The 21,940-nt window shown below is 42.8% G+C and overlaps 1 protein-coding gene across 1 annotated transcript in view; it reads right to left on the reverse strand.

Annotated features, from left to right (window-relative positions):
- Positions 1-21,279, reverse strand: part of LOC110525279 (adhesion G protein-coupled receptor V1) — a 255,023-nt gene extending 233,744 nt beyond the window's left edge. The window contains exon 1 of the mRNA XM_036979421.2: positions 20,838-21,279. The gene's annotated coding sequence lies outside the window, so the exon portion shown is untranslated. The remainder of the gene's footprint in view (positions 1-20,837) is intronic.
- Positions 21,280-21,940: the final 661 nt, after the last annotated feature.

Below are 21,940 nucleotides of genomic sequence, written 5' to 3' on the forward strand. Positions count from 1 at the left end.
ACTAGTGATGAAACCACCAATGCTGTGGCCACAGAAGTTTAGTCGTTTTTCCCAAGAAAAAGCTCTTTATGTTTCTCTTAATTTCTGTGGCTTTAACCAGAACGTAGCCTCTGTTTGGTGGTTTATTCTGTAGTTGAGCACACACACACACACACACACACACACACACACACACACACACACACACACACACACACACACACACACATACACACACACACACACACATGTACACACACACACATACACACACACACACATGTACACACATGCACACATGAAAAGCTGCCATATACGCTCAGCTCACAACCCCATAATCGCAATTCACATGTAGTTTCTCCTTCAGTACGTTTAGATCAGTGAACATTCTCAACATCCAGAGGGTGAGGGACATCCAGAGGGTGAGGGACATCCAGAGGGTGAGGGACATCCAGAGGGTGAGGGACATCCAGAGGGTGAGGGACATCCAGAGGGTGAGGGAAATCCAGAGGGTGAGGGACATCCAGAGGGTGAGGGACATCCAGAGGGTGAGGGACATCCAGAGGGTGAGGGAAATCCAGAGGGTGAGGGAAATTAAGAAATGCAATAAGTGACTATGGCTAAAATGTACATAAGTTAATCTGACGGGTATTCAGTAAACCACAACGTGTTGTCGGCTAGACGCTAATTTAAAGAGCTATTCTGGAAATGCACTTCATTAGTTTTTTGTGGGAAACACATTAGCAGAACAAGTAGAAAAAGTAGATTTTTGAAGAAAGATTTTGAGGGTCGAAGAGAGGTCTGAATGGGAGAAAAATTAGATCAAGTGAAAACTCACCAGAAGCAGGCGGGTGGAGCAAGCAGAGCGAGGTGGGTGGAGCAAGCAGAGCGAGGTGGGTGGAGCAAGCAGAGCGAGGTGGGTGGAGCAAGCAGAGCGAGGCGGGTGGAGCAAGCAGAGCGAGGTGGGTGGAAAGGAAGGGACAGGCAGAGCAGTGACTGTATGCTAGCAGGATAGTCCATATCTCTAATCGCCTTTTCTGATCGCAATGTTGTTTCCATAAGAGGATGAATTGGTCTAATGTAGCATGTATGGTAAAGCCTCAGCCCTTAGCTACCTGTTGCAGTAGAAATGAGCCTTAAAAAAAGTTAATAAAGACAAAAATGTTGTTTTGTGTGACAACAGCGCCAGCGATAATTGAGCGAGGCATCAAAGGGGACAACCCGCCCACCCTGCTACGGTTGGGTCAGGTCATTATAATTAAAAACAATGCATTCTAAAATAAATCACACACCTCGCACGCTCCTTCGGTGAGTTTAGGCCATCTCTCTCTCCCTATCTCTCTCTCTCTCTCTCTCTCTCCCTATCTCTCTCTCTCTCTCTCCCTATCTCTCTCTCTTTCTCCCTCTCTCAATTCAATTCAATTCAAGGGCTTTATTGGCATGGGAAACGTGTTAACATTGCCAAAGCAAGTGAGGTAGATAATCTCTCTCTCTCTCTCTCTCTCTCTCTCTCTCTCTCTCTCTCTCTCTCTCTCTACATGAGGTCATTCACATTTTGAGGTCAGTCACATTTTGAGGTCGGTCACACATTGAGGTCGGTCACATATTGAGGTCATTCACATTTTGAGGTCAGTCACATATTGAGGTCGGTCACATATTGAGGTCGGTCACATATTGAGGTCAGTCACAATATTTAGGTCGGTCACAGATTGAGGTCAGTCACATATTGAGGTCAGTCACATATTGACTAGAATAGATATAGCCCTTGGTTCACTCCAGACCTGTCTGCCCTTGACCAGCACAAAAACCTCCTGTGGCGTTCTGCCTTAGCATCGAATAGCCCCGTGATATGCAACTTTTCAGGGAAGTTAGGAACAAATATACACAGGCAGTTAGGAAAGCTAAGGCTAGCTTTTTCAAACAGAAATTTGCATCCTGCAGTACTAACTCAAGAAAGTCCATGGAGAATAAGAGCATCTCCTCCCAGCTGCCCACTGCACCGAGGCTAGGAAACACTGTCACCAGCATTTCTCTACGGCTGGCCATGCTTTCCACCTGGCTACCCCTACTCCGGTCATCTGCCAGGCACCCTCCACAGCATCCTGCCAAATCCCCCACCATTTCTCCTTTACCCAAATCCAGATAGCTGATTTTCTGAAAGAGCTGCAAAATCTGGACCCCTGCAAATCAGCCTGGCTAGACAATTTGGACGATCTCTTTCTAAAATTATCTGCCGAAATTGTTGCAACCCCTATTACTAGCCTGTTCAACCTCTCTTTCGTATCGTCTGAGATTCCCAAAGATTGGAAAGCTGCCGCGGTCATCCCACTCTTCAAAGGGGGTGACACTCTAGACCCAAACTGCTACAGGCCTATATCTATACTACCCTGTCTTTCTAATGTCTTCGAAAGCCAAGTTAACAAACAGATTACCGACCATTGCGATTCGCGCCGTACCTTCTCCGCTATGCAATCTGGTTTCAGAGCTGGTCATGGGTCATGCTCGCCCATCCAGCATCACTACTCTGGACGGCTCTGACTTAGAATATGTGGAAAACTACAAATGCCTAGGTGTCTGGTTAGACTGTAAACCCTCCTTACAGACTCACATTAAGTATCTCCTATCCAAAAATAAATCTAGAATTGGCTTCCTATATCGCAACAAAGCATCCTTCACTCATGCTGCCAAACATACCCTCGTAAAACTGACTATCCTACCGATACTCGACTTCAGTGATGTAATCTATATAATAGCCTCCAACACTCTACTCAACATACTGGATGCAGTCTATCACAGTGCCATCCGTTTTGTCACCAAAGCCCCATACACTACCCCCATCCCCATACTGTATTTATTTATTTATCTTGCTCCTTTGAACTCCAGTATCTCTACCTGCACATTCATCTTCTGCACATCTATCACTCCAGTGATTAATTGCTATATTGTAATTACTTTGCCACCATGGCCTATTTATTTCCTTAACTTACCTCATTTGCACATACTGTATATATACTTTTTGTTTTCTTTTGTTCTACTGTATTATTGACTATGTTTTGTTTATTCCATATGTAACTCTGTGTTGTTGTATGTGTCGAATTGCTATGCTTTATCTTGGCCAGGTCGCAGTTGCAAATGAGAACTTGTTCTCAACTAGCCTACCTGGTTAAATAAAGGTGGGGGGAAAAATAATTGAGGTCAGTCACAATGGAGGATAACACTAGGGGATTGGAGGAAAACACTAGGGGATTGGAGGATAACACCAGGGGATTGGAGGATAACACTAGGGGATTGGAGGATAACACTAGGGGATTGGGGGATAACACTAGGGGATTGGGGGATAACACTAGGGGATTGGGGGATAACACTAGGAGATTGGAGGATAACATTAGGGGATTGGAGGATAACACTAGGAGATTGGAGGATAACACTAGGGGATTGGAGGATAACACTAGGGGATTGGAGGATAACACTAGGGGATTGGGGGATAACACTAGGGGATTGGGGGATAACACTAGGGGATTGGAGGATAACACTAGGAGATTGGAGGATAACACTAGGGGATTGGAGGATAACACTAGAGGATTGGAGGATAACACTAGGGGATTGGAGGATAACACTAGGGGATTGGAGGATAACACTAGGGGATTGGGGGATAACACTAGGGGATTGGGGGGTAACACTAGAGGATTGGGGGATAACACTAGGGGATTGGAGGATAACACTAGGAGATTGGAGGATAACACTAGGGGATTGGAGGATAACACTAGGGTATTGGAGGATAACACTAGGGTATTGGAGGATAACACTAGGGGATTGGGGGATAACACTAGAGGATTGGGGGATAACACTAGGGGATTGGAGGATAACACTAGGGGATTGGAGGATAACACTAGGGGATTGGAGGATAACACTAGGGGATTGGGGGATAACACTAGGGGATTGGAGGATAACACTAGGGGATTGGGGGATAACACTAGGGGATTGGGGGATAACACTAGGGGATTGGAGGATAACACTAGGGGATTGGAGGATAACACTAGGGGATTGGGGGATAACACTAGGGGATTGGAGGATAACACTAGGGGATTGGAGGATAACACTAGGGGATTGGAGGATAACACTAGGGGATTGGGGGATAACACTAGGGGATTGGGGGATAACACTAGGGGATTGGAGGATAACACTAGGGGATTGGAGGATAACACTAGGGGATTGGAGGATAACACTAGGGGATTGGAGGATAACACTAGGGGATTGGAGGATAACACTAGGGGATTGGAGGGTAACACTAGGGGATTGGAGGATAACACTGGTGATTTGTATGCTCAACAGTGCTGAAACACTTATTTTGCTTCATTGATGTTCCTGTATCACTGAAATAATATCTGCAGTGCAGCAACTGCAAAACACATTGAAAGTGACTGATATTGTCTGTTTTATAGGCTTGTGGCATGGTAAATTCGGTCTTTATTGACAGTTCTTTCCTGTAGGTGGAGTAAGTAGTGGCTTTTGACGTCAGTAAGATTGGACAAGCCGGTCGTGCATTGCAGGGCCTACCAGGGTGCCAAGCCTCTGAGTTGGCCTTAAGAACATCAGAGTCAGACTTCATGTTTAATGCCCCAGGAAAATGTGATGCAAGACAGTTGTGTGTGGTCTCTTCTTTGGCCCTTCAGAGTACAACTCAGAACAGTGTGTGTGTGTGTGTGTGTGTGTGTGTGTGTGTGTGTGTGTGTGTGTGTGTGTGTGTGTGTGTGTGTGTGTGTGTGTGTGTGTGTGTGTGTGTGTGTGTGTGTGTGTGTGTGTGTGTGTGTGAGTGTGTGTGTGCATTTGTGTTTAGCTGTTTTGCTTGCATAGGGAATGGATTTTAGTTCACAGGAAGGTCATGGTCGAGAGTGGGGTGGTGTAGTAACCAAACGATCCGCTCATCAGAAACCATAGCGTAACAATCGAGGCCTGTCAAGCAAAATAAAGAGACCTCAGGATTGTTGGAACCTTCTCAGAAGGCGGAAGATGTTTGGCCAGTCTCCTGTCGCTCTGCTCCAACGTCAACTGTTACTGAAACATGATACTGTGTCTTAATGGTCAGCATGAGTTGACAAAATGACGCTGAACACAGTCTATAAGCTCCTTCAATAGTGAATGAGCTTGAATCAAGTCGAGAGGAGAAGAGAAGAGATCACTGCCGTTCTATCAAAGCGATGGCGATAGCAACTTAAAACGTGGTGGTGTGGTGATTCCCTCGTACAAGTACTTGGGAGTGTGGCTAGACGCACAGTGTCCTTCTCTCAAGCACATATCAAAGCTGCAGGCTAAAGTTAAATCTAGACTTGTTTTCCTCTATCGTAATCACTCCTCTTTCACCCAGCTGCCAAACTAACCCTGATTCAGATGACCATTCTACCCATGCTAGATTTCGGAGACATAATTTATAGATCGGCAGGTAAGGGTGCTCTCGAGCGGCTAGATGTTCTTTACCATTTGGCCATCAGATTTGCCACCAACGCTCTTATAGGATACATCACTGCACTCTATACTCCTCTGTAAACTGGTGATCTCTGTATACCTGATGCAAGACCCACTGGTTGATGCTTATTTCTAAAAACCCTCTTAGGCCTCTCTCCCCCTCTCTGAGATATCTACTGCAGCCCTCATCCTCCACATACAACACCCGTTCTGCTAGTCACATTCTGTTAAAGGTCCCCAAAGCACACACTTCCCTGGGTCGCTCGTCTTTTCAGTTCACTGCAGCTTGCGACTGGAATGAGCTGCAACAAACACTGAAACTGCACAGTTTTATCTCAATCTCTTAATTCAAAGACTCAATCATGGACGCTCTTACTGACAGTTGTGGCTGCTTTGTGTGATGTTTTCTTGTCTCTACCTTCTTGCCCTTTGTGCTTTTGTCTGTGCCCAATAATGTTTGTACCATGTTTTGTGCTGCTACCATGTTGTGCTGCTACCATGTTGTGTTGCTACCATGTTGTTGTCATGTTGTGTTTCTACCATGCTGTGTTGTTGTCTAAGCTTTCTCTTTATGTAGTGTTGTGCTGTCTCTCTTGTTGTGATGTGTGTTTTGTATTTATATATTTAAACATTTAAAAAATGGAATCCCAGTCCCCGCAAGAGGCCTTTTGCCTTTTAGTAATCTGTCATTTTAAGAATTTGTTCTGAAATGACTACCCTAGTTCAATAAAGGTTAAATAAATAAATAAAAAATGAAAAAAATAACCAAAGTATCTCATATTTTCTCTTACTTTTTACGATAGGGGCACTAAAACCATATGACCTTCAGTTCCTTCAGTGCAGTAGAAAATCAGTAGTGGATAAGTAGAGAATCAATAAAGGATCAGTAGAGGATCAGTAAAAGATCAGTAGAGGATCAGTAAAGAATCAGTAGAGGATCAGTAGAAGATCAGTAGTAGATCAGCAGAGAATCAGTAGATGATCAGAAGTAGATCAGTAGAAGATCAGTAGAGAATCAGTAGATGATCAGAAGTAGATCAGTAGAAGATCAGTAGAGAATCAGCAGAGGATCAATAGAGAATCAGTAGAGGATCAGTAGTGGATCAGTAGAGAATCAGTAAAGAATCAGTAGAGGATCAGTAGCAGATCCGTAGTAGATCAGTAGAGGATAAGTAGAGGATCCGTAGTAGATCAGTAGTGGATCAGTAGAGGATCAGTAGTAGATCAGTAGAAGATCAGTAGAGAATCAGCAGAGGATCAGTAGAGGCTCAGTAGAGGATCAGTGGAGGATCAGTAGTGGATCAGTAGTGGATCAGTAGTAGATCAGTACTAGATCAGTAGATGATGAGTAGTAGGTCAGTAGAGGGTCAGTAGAGCATCAGTAGTTGATCAGTAGTAAAATCAGTTGAGAATCAGAAGAGGATCCGTAGTGGATCAGTAGTGGATCAGAAGAGGATCAGTAGAGTTTCAGTCATAGATCAGTGGAGGATCAGTAGAGAAACAGTAGTGCATCAGTAGTGGATCAGAAGAGGATCAGTAGAGAACCAGTAAAGAGTCTGTAGAGGATCAGAAGTAGATCAGTAGAGAATCAGTACTGGATCAGTAGAAGATCAGTAGTGGATCAGTAATGGATCAGTAGTGAATCAGTACCAGATCAGTAGACGATCAGTAGACAATCAGTAGTAGATCAGTAGAGGGTCAGTAGTGGATCAGTAGAGGTTCAGTAGCTAGATCAGTATAGAATCAGAAGTTGATCAGTGGAGGATCATTACTAGATCAATAGTGGATCAGTAGAGGATCAGTAGTGAATCAGTACCAGATCAGTAGACGATCAGTAGACAATCAGTAGTAGATCAGTAGAGGGTCAGTAGTGGATCAGTAGAGGATCAGTAGCTAGATCAGTATAGAATCAGAAGTTGATCAGTGGAGGATCATTACTAGATCAGTAGTGGATCAGTGGAGGATCAGTAGGTGATCAGTAGTAAAATCAGTCGAGAATCAGAAGAGGATCAGTAGTGGATCAGCAGTGGATCAGAAGAGTATCAGTAGAGTATCAGCCGTAGATCAGTGGAGGATCAGTAGAGAATCAGTAGTGCATCAGTAGTGGATCAGAAGAGGATCAGTAGAGGATCAGTATAGGATCAGTAGTAAATCAGTAGAGAACCAGTAAAGAGTCGGTAGAGGATCAGAAGTAGATCAGTAGAGAATCAGTAGTGGATCAGTAATAGATCAGTAGTGAATCAGTACCAGATCAGTAGACAATCAGTAGACAATGAGTAGTAGATCAGTAGAGGGTCAGTAGTGGATCAGTAGAGGATCAGAAGCTAGATCAGTAGAGAATCAGTAGTAGATCAGTAGTGGATCAATAGTATATCAGTATAGAATCAGAAGTTGATCAGTGGAGGATCATTAGTAGATCAATAGTGGATCAGTAGAGGATCAGTACAGTATCAGTAGTGGATCAGTGGAGGATCAGTAGGGGATCAGTAGTAGATTTGTAGTAGATCAGTAGTGGATCAGTAGAGGATCGGTCGATGATCGGTAGTCGATCGGTCGATGATCGGTAGTCGATCGGTAGAGGATCGGTAGTGGATCGGTAGTAGATCAGTAGAGGATCAGAGTAGATCAGTAATAGATCGGTAGTGGATCGGTAGTGGGTTGGTAGTGGATCAGAGTAGATCAGTAGTAGATCGGTAGTGGATCGGTAGTAGATCGGTAATGGATCGGTTGTTGATCAGTGGTGATCGTTTTCTTTTGGCCCTCCTTAGCTACTGCCGCTTGTTCAAATATTCCACTCTCCAGTCTTGCTTGGAGTTTGTTTAGGAAGTTGATAAAGGAGTGTGTGTGTGTGTGTGTGTGTGTGTGTGTGTGTGTGTGTGTTTCACCCCGCGACATACTGTTTCACCCCGCTGTCTCTTCAGTTTCCTTATTGGAATCAGAGCCCTAATTATATTGTCTGCCCACAGCTGTGCTTTTCCACATTGACCAAACATCACATATTCGAGGCGCACCCCACCACCAACCAGCACACATGTAACAAAATCGGAATAGTTCCCATGCCTGATATTAATGTATATTCCTTTAGTTGTTGTCAGTGTCATTTTTTATGTTACACACACCCCCATAAACATCCCCTGCCTCCCTTACCTTTCTACTGTACCCATGTGGAAGAGTTAGGTTACTGTACAATTGTCCCAATAAAAATTCTCATCAATGTAACATGTAAAAGCACAGATATTGAGTTGATATTGTAACATTCTTCTACCAGTATATTGTGATATCTATGCTTTTCTGTCATTTATTAACTTTTTATCTGTTGATTTGTAAATGCTGTACATGCTAGCTAGTTAATGTACATTTCTCTGTACATGTCGTCATTGGGCTAGCATGGCTATTCATATCCCCTTTCATTGTTAAGTTGTACTTTGCAGAGGAAATGGCCTATAAGGGCAGCATTTGTTTATGGCCGTTTTTCCTGTCATTATCAGGTACCGTATGTCATATGTTTTTTATTAAGATATTTTACTGACTGTTAGTTGTTTGCAAGTGCACATCACGTCACTGAACAGAACGCCTGGCAGTCATTGAGATAGTTGGCTAGCCTAGGCCCATAGGTTGCACTGTACATTTCTACTTCATAATGTAAATTGCATTTACATTACATTGTTATGTCTTTCATGAGATTAGTGTTATATGGCCCTGTCTACTGTAACCATGTGGAAGAGAGGAATTGCCGTATAAGTATCAGTGTTTATTACCATAGTATTAAAGTGTTTATTACCACAGTGTTAGTGTTTATTACCATAGTATTAAAGTGTTTATTACCACAGCATTAGTGTTTATTACCATAGTATCAGTGTTTATTACCATAGTATTAAAGTGTTTATTACCACAGTATTAGTGTTTATTACCACAGTATTAGTGTTTATTACCACAGTATTAGTGTTTATTACCACAGTATTAGTGTTTATTACCACAGTATTAGTGTTTAGTACCACAGTAGTGTTTATTACCACAGTATTAGTGTTTATTACCACAGTATTAGTGTTTATTACCACAGTATTAGTGTTTATTACCACAATATTTGTGTTTATTACCAGAGTAGTACAGTGTATCTTACCACAGTATTAGTGTTTATTACCACAGTATTATTGTTTATTAGCACAGTATTAGTGTTTATTACCACATTGTTTGTGTTTATTACCACAGGATTGGTATTAGGGTTTGTTATCACATTATTACAGTGTATCTTACCACAGTATTAGTGTTTATTACCACAGTATTAGTGTTTTTTACCACAGTATTAATGTTCATTACCACAGTATTAGTGTTTATTAATAACATTTATAAACTTAGAGTCATCCTGACCCAGGCAGGGTCCACAGAATGAGCCCTGCTGCTGGGTTTCAAATGATACCCACTCCCACCACCGTTCAAAAAACCACAAACACAGCCATCTCTGTGATTAATCTAATCAGCGCCCAGATGAGCTTATTTCCTTACATCCACTGCCACTCATTGGGGATTCTCTATTGGGTTTTAGAGACAGCACATTGGCCCTCTGTGATGGTGCTGATTGGGAGGCGGTCTCTTTGTCCGGTACTCCATCATTCCTCGCCCTGTGAGGCCTCTCACCAGCAGACATCCATCAAAGTCTGGCCATGAGGCACTCTAGCACCTTATCAATGGGGACAGCCTGTTTATGGCCCTATCCCCTTTGTGTGCTGTGGCAGTAAGGGGAAGATACAGAGGCAGAGCAGGTCAGGCAGTAAAACAGCTTCCGCCCAGTGAATCACATTCACATCCACACACAGGCTGCTGTGCTGTAAGCCGCGCCAGGCAATAACATAAAAGCAAACAAGCAAAGAAGCCAAACCAACAAAAGACACCGTGTGCAACTACGGCAACAAATTAGACCCAAGTCTGCCCAAAACATGGTGGAAAGTGGCTTTACTGAAAATGGACGCAGACTCTGGGGTTCAACACTCTTAATACAAGTACTTTGGTTTCAAATAAGAGAAAACACCATTCTTTTGCTGCCTGCAAGTGCAAATGATTCTACACATTTCTGCTTGACCACGGAAAAAACATTGCTGTTCCAAGGCCGGTAGACAGGCCTTAATGGAGAAGAAGCATTATTAAACCAAGAAGAAGCATTTTTAAACCAAGAAGAAGCATTATTAAACCAAGAAGAAGCATTATTAAACCAAGAAGAAGCATTATTAAACCAAGAAGAAGCATTATTAAACCAAGAAGAAGCATTATTAAACCAAGAAGAAGCATTATTAAACCAAGAAGAAGCATTATTAAACCAAGAAGAAGCATTATTAAACCAAGAAGAAGCATTATTAAACCAAGAAGAAGCATTATTAAACCAAGAAGAAGCATTATTAAACCAAGAAGAAGCATTATTAAACCAAGAAGAAGCAGCTGTATGCTAGATGGATACAATCTAATCAAATCAAGCTTTATTTTACAGCACATTTCAGACATGGAATGCAACTAAATGTGCTTTACAGGGAAAAACGAATAAAAACAATGAAAATGGAAACATTTACAACAACAAACATAAGAGGATACAAAACAAAAGAATAAGAATAAAAACTGAATGACTAAAAAGCACCCTAAGGAAAGGCAAATCTGAAAAGGTGTTTTAAGATCAGAGTTGTGGACACTCTCAGGGTCTGTGGCAGGCTGTTCCAGAGGCTGGGGGCACAGTAACTAAACGTTCTCTCTCCATGCCTCTTGGTCCTGGGCTTTGGGATAGTTAAAAGGTCAGTGCCAGAGGACCTGAGGGACCTACTGCGTATATAACTTAAAAGTATGTCTGACATGTATTGGGGCGCACAGTCGTGGATTGGTTTAAAAAACAATATAATTTGTTGTATTCATTGTAAAACTCACAGGCAGCCAGTGCAGAGACCTTAAAACCAGTGTAATGTGTGCTCTCTGTCTGGTCTTGGTCAGTACCCGTGCTGCAGCATTCTGTATGTTTTGCAGTTGACCAATGGCTTTCTTGGGTAGACCAGACAAGAGAGCATTACAGTAGTCAAGCCTGCTTGTAATAAAATAATGGATGAGTCTCTCTGTATCAGCCTGAGAGAAAAACAGGGGCACCTTGGCAATGTTCCTCTGGTGGTAAAAAGCTATTTTGGTCACATTCCTAATGTATGAATCAAAGAATCTAAACACCTAGACACCTAGGTTTTTTATCTTTTATCTTTATTGCCCGTGAATTAAAATGTGCGGACAGATTCTCTCTCAGTGCTTTGGCTCCAACAATAAGTACCCCAGTCTTGTCTTGATTTAGCTGGAGGAAGTTGTGAGCCATCAAAGTATTTAAATCATTAATACAGTCTAATAATTTATCCTTGGAGCTAAAATCCTCTGGTGACAAAGAAATGTAAAGTTGTGTATCGTCTGCGTAGCAGTAAAAATCAATGCTGTGCTTTCTGATAATGCTGCCAAGGGGTAACATATATAAACTGAACAGTACCGGACCCAAAATCGAACCTTGTGGATCTCCCCATGAGATACTGTAGGTATTTTCTCTGAGTTATGTTCACCTGGGATGACAAATCTCTCGACCGGTTAAATAGGTCCTAAACCAATTTTGAACTGGATCGGAGAGGCCAACCCACCTCTCCAGTCTGTCCAGAAGGACATCAAGGTCAACAGTGTCGAATGCAGCACTTGAATCCAAGAGTACAAGGACAGAGAGCTGTTTGGCATCTGTGTTCGCTCTAAGATCATTTACAACTTTAACTAAGGCTGTCTCTGTGCTGTGGTGGGCCCAAAAACCAGTTTGGAATTTTACAGTTGGCACTTAAAAAATAATTTAGCTGTTTGAAATCAAATTCCTCCAATATTTTGATTAAGAATGGAAGGTTGGCAATTAGCTGAAAGTTTCACAATAGCAGTTTTTAGTACAGTGGAGAAAGTGCCTGTGTACAGGGAGTGATTAACATTAGCTTGCACTTCTTCCGATATGCAATTAAAACTGTTTTGAAGAAGGTGGTGGGGATAGGATCAAAAAGGCAGGTAGAAGACTTAAGTTGTGATATCACTTTCCTGAGTATGTCTGTATCAACCAGGGAAAATACATCCATAGTGCCAGGGCTGGTTCACTGCCGACTGACAAAATTGGTTTAAGTCACCTATGGCACCAGAGAGGAAGCAACACAGGAGACTTAACGCACCTATAGGAAATCGTGTCAAATTAATTTGATTTTGTGCATATGATGAATTACTTCGAAAAATTGGGCAGGCACATCTAAATGTTAAAACCTACTGAAATTGTAACGGGCGCAAAGCAGTTATTTTACTAATAGCCACATATGCATAATCTGAGCTCATTCTACAGTAACGCTTAGGGCCCCCAGCTGCTAGGGGGTCTCACCTCAGTCAAAGTCTCAACTTATTCTTGAGAGTTAGAATAATACCTGCCGCTTTCAAATAGCAGGCTTTTAAGAAATCCCACTATGCCCTCCGACGAACGATCAAACAGGCAAAGCATCAATACAGGACTAAGATCGAATCGTACTACACCGGCTCTGACACTCGTCGGATGTGGCAGGGCTTGCAAACCATTACAGACTACAAAGGAAAGCACAACCGAGAGCTGCCCAGTGACACAAGCCTATCAGACGAGCTAAACTACTTCTATGCTCGCTTCGTGGATAATAACACTGAAACATGCATGAGAGCACCAGCTGTTCCGGAAGACTCTCCACAGCCGATGTGAGTAAGACCTTAACAGGTCAACATTCACAAGGTCACAGGCTCAGACGGATTACCAGGACATGTACTACGAGCATGCGCTGACCAACTGGCAAGTCTCTTCACTGACATTTTCAACCTCTCCCTGTTCCTGGTCTGTAATACCAACATGTTTTAAGCAGACCACCATAATGCCTGTGCTCAAGAACACTAAGGTAACCTGCCTAAATGACTATGAGTGATGGCGCCGACAAAGATGGTCGCCTCGCTTCAGGTCCTTAGGAAACTATGCAGTAATTTGTTTTTAATGTATTTTCTCTTCCATTGTTAGCCCAGAAAATCTCAAGTGTTATTACATACAGCCGGGAAGAACTATTGGATATAAAAGCGATGTCAACTTACCAACATTACGACCAGGAATACGACTTTCCCGAAGCGGATCCTTTGTTCGGACATGGAATCTTATCCCAGAGGCTGACCCAAAACAACTCGGTCGCCGCAAGAGAGGCCGACAGAGCGAACTACTGGTCAGACTTAGAAGGCGAGCATACCATCCACAGCTTCCAAGCGTATTACTTGCCAATGTCCAATCTCTAGACAACAAGGTGGACGAAATTAGGGCATGAGTTGCCTTCCGTTTCACGGAAACATGGCTCACTCGGGATATGTTGTCAGGGTCGGTACAGCCACCCGGTTTCTTCACACATCGCGCCGACAGAAACAAATATCCCTCTGGTAAGAAGAAGGGCGGGGGTGTATGCCTTATGATTAACGACTCATGGTGTAATCATAACAACCCTAACAAACTTTTACAGATGCACAAACGAGAGCATCCTGTCGGGCTGTATCACCGCCCACAACCACAAGGCTCTACAAAGGGTACCTGCCCCCCAGGACACCTACAGCACCCAATGTCACAGGAAGGCCAAAAAGATAATCAAGGACAACAACCACCCGAGCCACTGCTTGTTCATCCCACAATCATCCAGAAGGTGAAGTCAGTACAGGTGTATCAAAGCTGGGACAGAGAGACTGAAAAACAGCTTCTATCTCAAGAACATCAGACTGTTAAACAGCCATCACTAACATAGAGTGGCTGCTGCCAACACACAGACTCAAATCTCTAGCCACTTTAATACATTTAATAAATGGATTTAATAAAGGTATCACTAGTCACTTTAAATAGCGCCACATTAATATTGTCTACATATCCTACATTACTCCTCTCATATATATATACTGTATTCCATACCATCTACTGCATCTTGCCTAAGCCGCACAGCCATCGCTCATCCATATATATACTGTATTCTATACCATCTACTGCATCTTGCCTAAGCCTCACGGCCATCGCTCATCCATATATTTCTATGTACATATTCTTATTCATCCCTTTACATTTGTGTGTATGAGGTAGTTGTTGTGAATTTGTTAGATTACTTGTTAGATATTACTGCACTGTAGGAACTAGAAGCACAAGCCTTTTGCTACACTCGCATTAACATCTGCTAACCATATGCATGTGACCAATGAAATTTGATATGATGACTACCAACCCATATCGGCTATCAGCTGTTTTCTTTTGTGACGTCATTTCCGGTCACAACTTGCAGACTTGTTTACGTGTTGCTGTGCGTTTTGTTGCCAACCTTACTTTGCTACCTGACAACTTTACGGTTTTGACTTTTTAAGGATAGCTGTGCTGCAAGCCCAGCTTCAGACGCAATCGTTAGGCAAGGGTAATTTCAGTGTAGGAAAGGACGAAACAGTGTCTGTGCCACCAGTAAGTACAGATAGTAACGTTAGTATAAATCCCCTCGCATGGTCTCCGCAGCCGGACAACTTTCTCATGGCTTCTGGAGGGAAATGCTGTAGGAATGCTCAACCGGTGTCGCTCATTCAGCCGACAGAAACTTTCAACCAGTTTTCTCCCTTAAGCAGCGAGTTGGAGTCTGAGGTCGAGCCTTCTCTTGTCTCTACTCCTCCCGTTACAGGGTCTGAGACGCCGAAGCTTCCCACCATTAGCTCTGACAAATTGAAAACCCATTGGCAACTCCATTACCCGCAGTATTAGACTTAAAACGAATCATCCAACGATCATACACTGCTTACCAGGGGGCAGGGCTACCGACGTTAAGGCTAATCTGAAGATGGTGCTGGCTAAAGCTAAAACTGGCGAGTGTAGGGAGTATAGAGATATTGTTATCCACGTTGGCACCAACGATGTTAGGATGAAACAGTCAGAGGTCACCAAGCGCAACATAGTATTCTTTGTTTTCTTTATTGTTTTGGTTAGGTCAGGATGTGACATGGGTGATGTATGTGTTTTTGTACTGTCTAGGGGTTTTGTAGGTTTATGGGGTTGTTTACCATCTAGGTGTTTATGTATGTCTATGGTTGCCTAGATTGGTTCTCAATTAGAGGCAGCTGTTTATCGTTGTCTCTGATTGGGAACCATATTTAGGCAGCCATCTTTGGGTATTTCATGGGTTATTGTCTATGTGATGTTGCATGTTAGCACTCAGTTTCTTGAGCGGTCACGGTCGTCTTGATATTTTGTTTGTTTGGTGTAGTTCGTGTTTTTTCGTCTTCCCTTAAAAAGATTGTATTCACATCACGCTGCGCTTTGGTCTCCTCACTATGATGATCGTGACACATAGCTTCAGCGTGTAAATCAGCTAGAAAGATGTGTCGGCATCGAGTAATTGTCTCTGGCCCCCTCCCAGTTAGCGGGAGTGATGAGCTCTACAGCAGTCTCACAACTCAATCGCTGGATGAAAACTGTTTTCTGCCCCTCCCAAAAGATAGAATTTGTAGATAATTGGCCCTCTTTCTGGGACTCGCCCACAAACAGGACCAAGCCTGGCCTGCTGAGGAGTGACTGACTCCATCCTAGCTGGAGGGGTGCTCTCATCTTATCTACCAACATAGACAGGGCTCTAGCTCCACAATGAAATACAGTGCAGGCCAGGCAGCAGGCTGTAAGCCAGCCAGCCAGCTTAGTGGAGCCTGCCACTAGCACAGTCAGTGTAGTCAGCTCAGCTATCCCCATTGAGACCGTGTCTGTGCCTTGACCTAGGTTGGGCAAAACTAAACATGACAGTGTTCGCCTTAGCAATCTCACAAGGATAAAGACCTCCTCCAATCCTGCCATTATTGAAAGAGATTGTGATACCTCACATCTCAAAATAGGGCTGCTTAATGTTAGATCCCTGACTTCCAAGGCAGTTATAGTCACTGAACTAATCACTGATCATAATCTTGATGTGATTGGCCTGACTGAAACATGGCTTAAGCCTGATGAATTTACTGTGTTAAATGAGGCCTCACCTCCTGGTTACACTAGTGACCATATCCCCCGCGCATCCCGCAAATGCGGAGGTGTTGCTAGCATTCATGATAGCAAATTTCATTAAATTTACGCAAAAAAAATGATGTTTTGTCTTTTGAGCTTCTAGTCATGAAATCTATGCAGCCAACTCAATCACTTTTTATAACTACTGTTTACATGCCTCCTGGGCCATATACAGTGTTCCTCACTGAGTTCCCTGAATTCCTATCGGACCTTGTAGTCATAGCAGACAATATTCACATTTTTGGTGATTTTAATATTCACATGGAAAAGTCCACAGACCCACTCCAAAAGGCTTTCGGAGCCGTCATCGACTCAGTGGGTTTTGTCCAACATGTCTCTGGACCCACTCACTGTCACAGTCATACTCTGGACCTAGTTTTATCCCATGGAATAAATGTTGTGGATCTTAATGTTTTTCCTCATAATCCTGGACTATCGGACCACCATTTTATTACGTTGCAATCGCAAACAAATAATCTGCTCAGACCCCAACCAAGGAGCATCAAAAGTTGTGCTATATATTCTCAGACAACACAAAGATTCATTGATGCCCTTCCAGACTCTCTCTGCCTACCCAAGGACGTCAGAGGACAAAAATCAGTTAACCACCTAACTGAGGAACTCAATTTAACCTTGCGCAATACCCTAGATGCAGTTACACCCCTAAAAACAAAAAACATTTGTCATAAGAAACTAGCTCCCTGGTATACAGAAAATACCCGAGCTCTGAAGCAAGCTTCCAGAAAATTGGAACGGAAATGGCGCCACACCAAACTGGAAGTCTTCCGACTAAGGGTTTATCCTCTGACAAATCAACTGTAAATGTTGGTGTTCCTCAAGGTTCCGTTTTAGGATCACTATTGTTTTCACTATATATTTTACCTCTTGGGGATGTCATTCGAAAACATAATGTTAACTTTCACTGCTATGCGGATGACACACAGCTGTACATTTCAATGAAACATGGTGAAGCCCCAAAATTGCCCTCGCTAGAAGCCTGTGTTTCAGACATAAGGAAGTGGATGGCTGCAAACTTTCTACTTTTAAACTCGGACAAAACGGAGATGCTTGTTCTAGGTCCCAAGAAACAAAGAGATCTTCTGTTGAATCTGACAATTAAATCTTGATGGTTGTACAGTCGTCTCAAATACAACTGTGAAGGACCTCGGAGTTACTCTGGACCCTGATCTCTCTTTTGACGAACATATCAAGACTGTTTCAAGGACAGCTTTTTTCCATCTACGTAACATTGCGAAAATCAGAAACTTTCTGTCCACAAATCATGCAGAAAAATTAAACCATGCTTTTTTTACTTCGAAGTTAGACTACTGCAATGCTCTACTCTCCGGCTACCCGGATAAAGCACTAAACTAAACTTCAGGTAGTGCTAAATACGGCTTCTAGAATCCTGACTAGAACCAAAATATTTGATCATATTACTCCAGTGCTAGCCTCCCTACACTGGCTTCCTGTTAAGGCAAGGGCTGATTTCAAGGTTTTACTGCTAACCTACAAAGCATTACATGGGCTTGCTCCTACCTATCTTTCCGATTTGGTCCTGCCGTACATACCTACACGTACGCTACGGTCACAAGAAGCAGGCCTCCTAATTGTCCCTAGAATTTCTAAGCAAACACCTGGAGGCAGAGCTTTCTCCTATAGAGCTCAATTTTTATGGAATGGTCTGCCTACCCATGTGAGAGACGCCGACTCGGTCTCGACCTTTAAGTCTTTACTGAAGACTCATCTCTTCAGTGGGTCATATGATTGAGTGTAGTCTGGCCCAGGAGTGTGAAGGTGAACGGAAAGGCTCTGGAGCAACGAACCACCCTTGTTGTCTCTGCCTGTCCGGTTCCCCTCTCTCTCACTGGGATTCTCTGTCTCTAACCCTATTACAGGGGCTGAGTCATTGGCTTACTGGTGCTCTTTCATGCCGGCTGCAGTGGAGCAGGTTGAGAGCTTCAAGTTCCTTGGTGTCCACATCACCAACAAACTAACATGGTCCAAGCACACCAAGACAGTCGTGAAGAGGGCACGACAAAACATATTCCCCCTCAGGAGACTGAAAAGATTTGCCATGGGTCTTCAGATCCTCAAAAGGTTCTACAGCTGCACCATCAAGAGCATTCTGACGAGTTCCATCACTGCCTGGTATGGCAACTGCTCGGCCTTCGACTGCAAGGCACTACAGAGGGTAGTGCGAACGGCCCCGTACATCACTAGGGCCAAGATTCCTGCCATCCAGGCCCTCTATACCAGGCGGTGTCAGAGGAAGGCCCTAAAAATTGTCAAAGACTTCAGCCACCCTAGTCATAGAATGTTCTCTCTGCTACCGCATGGCAAGCGGTACCGGAGTGCCAAGTTTAGGTCCAAGAGGCTTCTAAATAGCTTCTACCCCCAAGCCATAAGACCCCATAACACCTAATCAACCCAGAATATTTGCATTGCACCCCCCCCCCCCTCTCCACCTCTTTTACACAGCTGCTACTCTCTGTTGTTATCATCTATGCATAGTCACTTTAATAACTCTACCTACATGTACATATTACCTCAACTAACCGGTGCCCCCGCACATTGACTCTGTACCGGTACCCCCCTGTATATTGTCTCGCTATTGTTGTTTTACTGCTGCTCTTTAATTACTTGTTACTTTTATTTCTTATTCTTATCTGTATTTTTTTTAATTGCATTGTTGGTTAGGGGCTCGTAAATAGCATTTCACTGTAAGGCCAGTTGTATTTGGCGCATGTGACTAATAACATTTTATCATTATTTTATTTTATTTTATTTGTTGACCCAGATCACTAGTTGCTGAGGAAAAGGAGGAGGTCAAAAGGGGGGTACGTTTAACCGGTGTGAAATGGCTAGCTAGTTAGCGAGGTGCGTGCTAATAGCCTTTCAATCGGTGACGTCACTCGCTCAGAGATTTTGAAGTAGTTGTTTCCCTTGCTCTGCCAGGGCTCTGAGTTTGTGGAGCGATGAGTAACAATGCTTCGTGGGAGACAGTTGTTGATGTGTGCAGAGGGTCTCTGGTTCGAGCCCTGGCGAGGAGAGGAACGGAAGCAAAACTGTTACCTGGGCACGTGCCCAGGGGCCATAAGCTCCAGAGGGCCCACGTTAATTTTGTTAGTCACTCTCACTCAGATATCATTAACATGGCATAAGTGATGGCAAAGTTGGTAGAATTGTAGAAATTGTAGAAATCTCCGCCCCATGGCAAAATGTGTAGAATTGCAGAAATCTTGCTTTAAAACTGCTACATTTTCTCTACACCCCATGGCAAAATGTATAGAATTGCAGAAATCTTGCTTTAAAACTGCTACATTTTCTCTACACCCCATGGCAAAATGTATAGAATTGCAGAAATCTTGCTTTAAAACTGCTACATTTTCTCTACACCCCATGGCAAAATGTATAGAATTGCAGAAATCTTGCTTTAAAACTGCTACATTTTCTCTACACCCCATGGCAAAATGTATAGAATTGCAGAAATCTTGCTTTAAAACTGCTACATTTTCTCTACACCCCATGGCAAAATGTGTAGAATTGCAGAATTTTTTTTTTTTTTCTCCTTCATTTTTTTATCTCCGCTATCAAGAAGAGGGCCACTAAAGTTTTTTACCTCAACCAAATGTTGCTTAGGGCCACAGCCCTGCATGTGCCTAACTCAATGTGAGCGAAGATTATTACTGAGTGTAAAATTAGTCTCTGCAGCCTTTATGAGCGGGTCCCAGCTGATTGTTGTTATATTTCAATGCAAAAGAGACTTAACACACAAAGCACAGTGACCACACTGAAGTACCAGAGAGTAACCATGGAAGCGTTTGTCTCACTAGTCAATGGGTTACCCCACCATTCATTTAGTCATTTCACTGATTCAATATTTAGGCTTTTAAAAATATATTAGCCACTCCGAGGGGATTTTTGGCACTGTGCAAAAATAAATTAGTATCGGCTCAATAATTTTTTATTTAGTTTAGTGTTAAACAATTCATCTGCATGATGAGGACAATGAGGGGCACACAACAAATATATGCAAACCTCCACTTATTAGCCTATTATGGTTTCATATACCTCTGACATATCTGATTATAATTAGGCACAAAAAAAACTATGCTTTGTCATAATTGGATAAATTGGAGCCACTGCAATACTCTATAAAATGAATTGCCCATAATAATGAAAGGTGCATGCAAAGCGTATCAAGCCAACAATCCTGTAGGAAAAACGTTTTATTAGACTAATGATTGTCACAAATAAACTGGCTGTATAATGTGTTCAAACACCTGTTTAATAAATGATTAAATGTATCCAGACTTACCTGACACTTTGCTGGCTATCAGTCCCGGATAAATGATAGAAATACAGCTATTGTTGAGGATATCATCGATAACTCCTATCAATAGTCTCTAACGTTTTTCTCAGATGATATTCTTGGTCAATGAATGCATCTTGATACTCGTAGGGTGTTCCTGACAGCTGTCTCTACCCCCAGCGAACAACCACACAAAAAGCACGTCACACTCCGGGCGGACTATGGGAAATAAACTAACGGTATTTCCTATGTGGATAGAAACGTAGCCTAAAGCCAGATAACGTTTTTTCAAACCAGCTGACTGCTCGAGGGTTCGCTGGGAGAAAGAATCTGCGCAGCCATGTCGTTCACCTTCATGTGTGTCTAAACAAAACTACGATGTGGACTTGTCAGAGGAAAGGCAAGATTTGCTAATCGCATTTGCCTCAGGGAGGTCGACCGTAGCAGCGGGCAGCTCCACCCAGCGAACCGTTGTTCTTATACCCAGCTATTTAGATAGGCCGAGTAGCTAGTAGAGGTATCATCACCACACCATAAAGAAAGGGTCAAATTAGCCTACGCAATACTGATGCGTAGCCTTATTTGTCTCATATATATATTTTTAACTATTCACCAAGAAACATCTTAGTTGTTCTTAGTTGTTTAGATGTGTGTATTGTTGTGTATTATTAAATACTTCTGCACTGTTGGAGCTACGGACGCAAGTATTTCGCAACACCTGGAATTAACATCTGCTAAATATGTGTATGTGACCAATAACATTTTATGTGTTCTTATAGCCTAGACCACAATTGACACGCATTATAAAATTATTATCAAGACTCCAATTTTAGTCACTTGTTAATTTATCCTGAGTAGGCTAATTTGTATGACATTTTAAATACCATAGATAAGAAATACTACAGCAAAAATAATAGGCCTATCAATTAAAGTTTTCAATTATGCCATTTGGCCTCTATAGGGCCCTTCTCCATGTGGCCTCTGATAAAGGAACTGCACTTGCGCCATCCAGTGGTCAGTGCAAGAATTTGAGTTCCGAGCCAAATACGTCATCGCGTTAGTATTCTGTTGACGTGGACTACTGGCGTTCATACGTGTTCGTTGTGAAC

Source organism: Oncorhynchus mykiss, chromosome 6, assembly GCF_057628025.1.
Source record: "Oncorhynchus mykiss isolate SJ-2025 chromosome 6, ASM5762802v1, whole genome shotgun sequence".
NCBI classification, from domain to species: domain Eukaryota; kingdom Metazoa; phylum Chordata; class Actinopteri; order Salmoniformes; family Salmonidae; genus Oncorhynchus; species Oncorhynchus mykiss.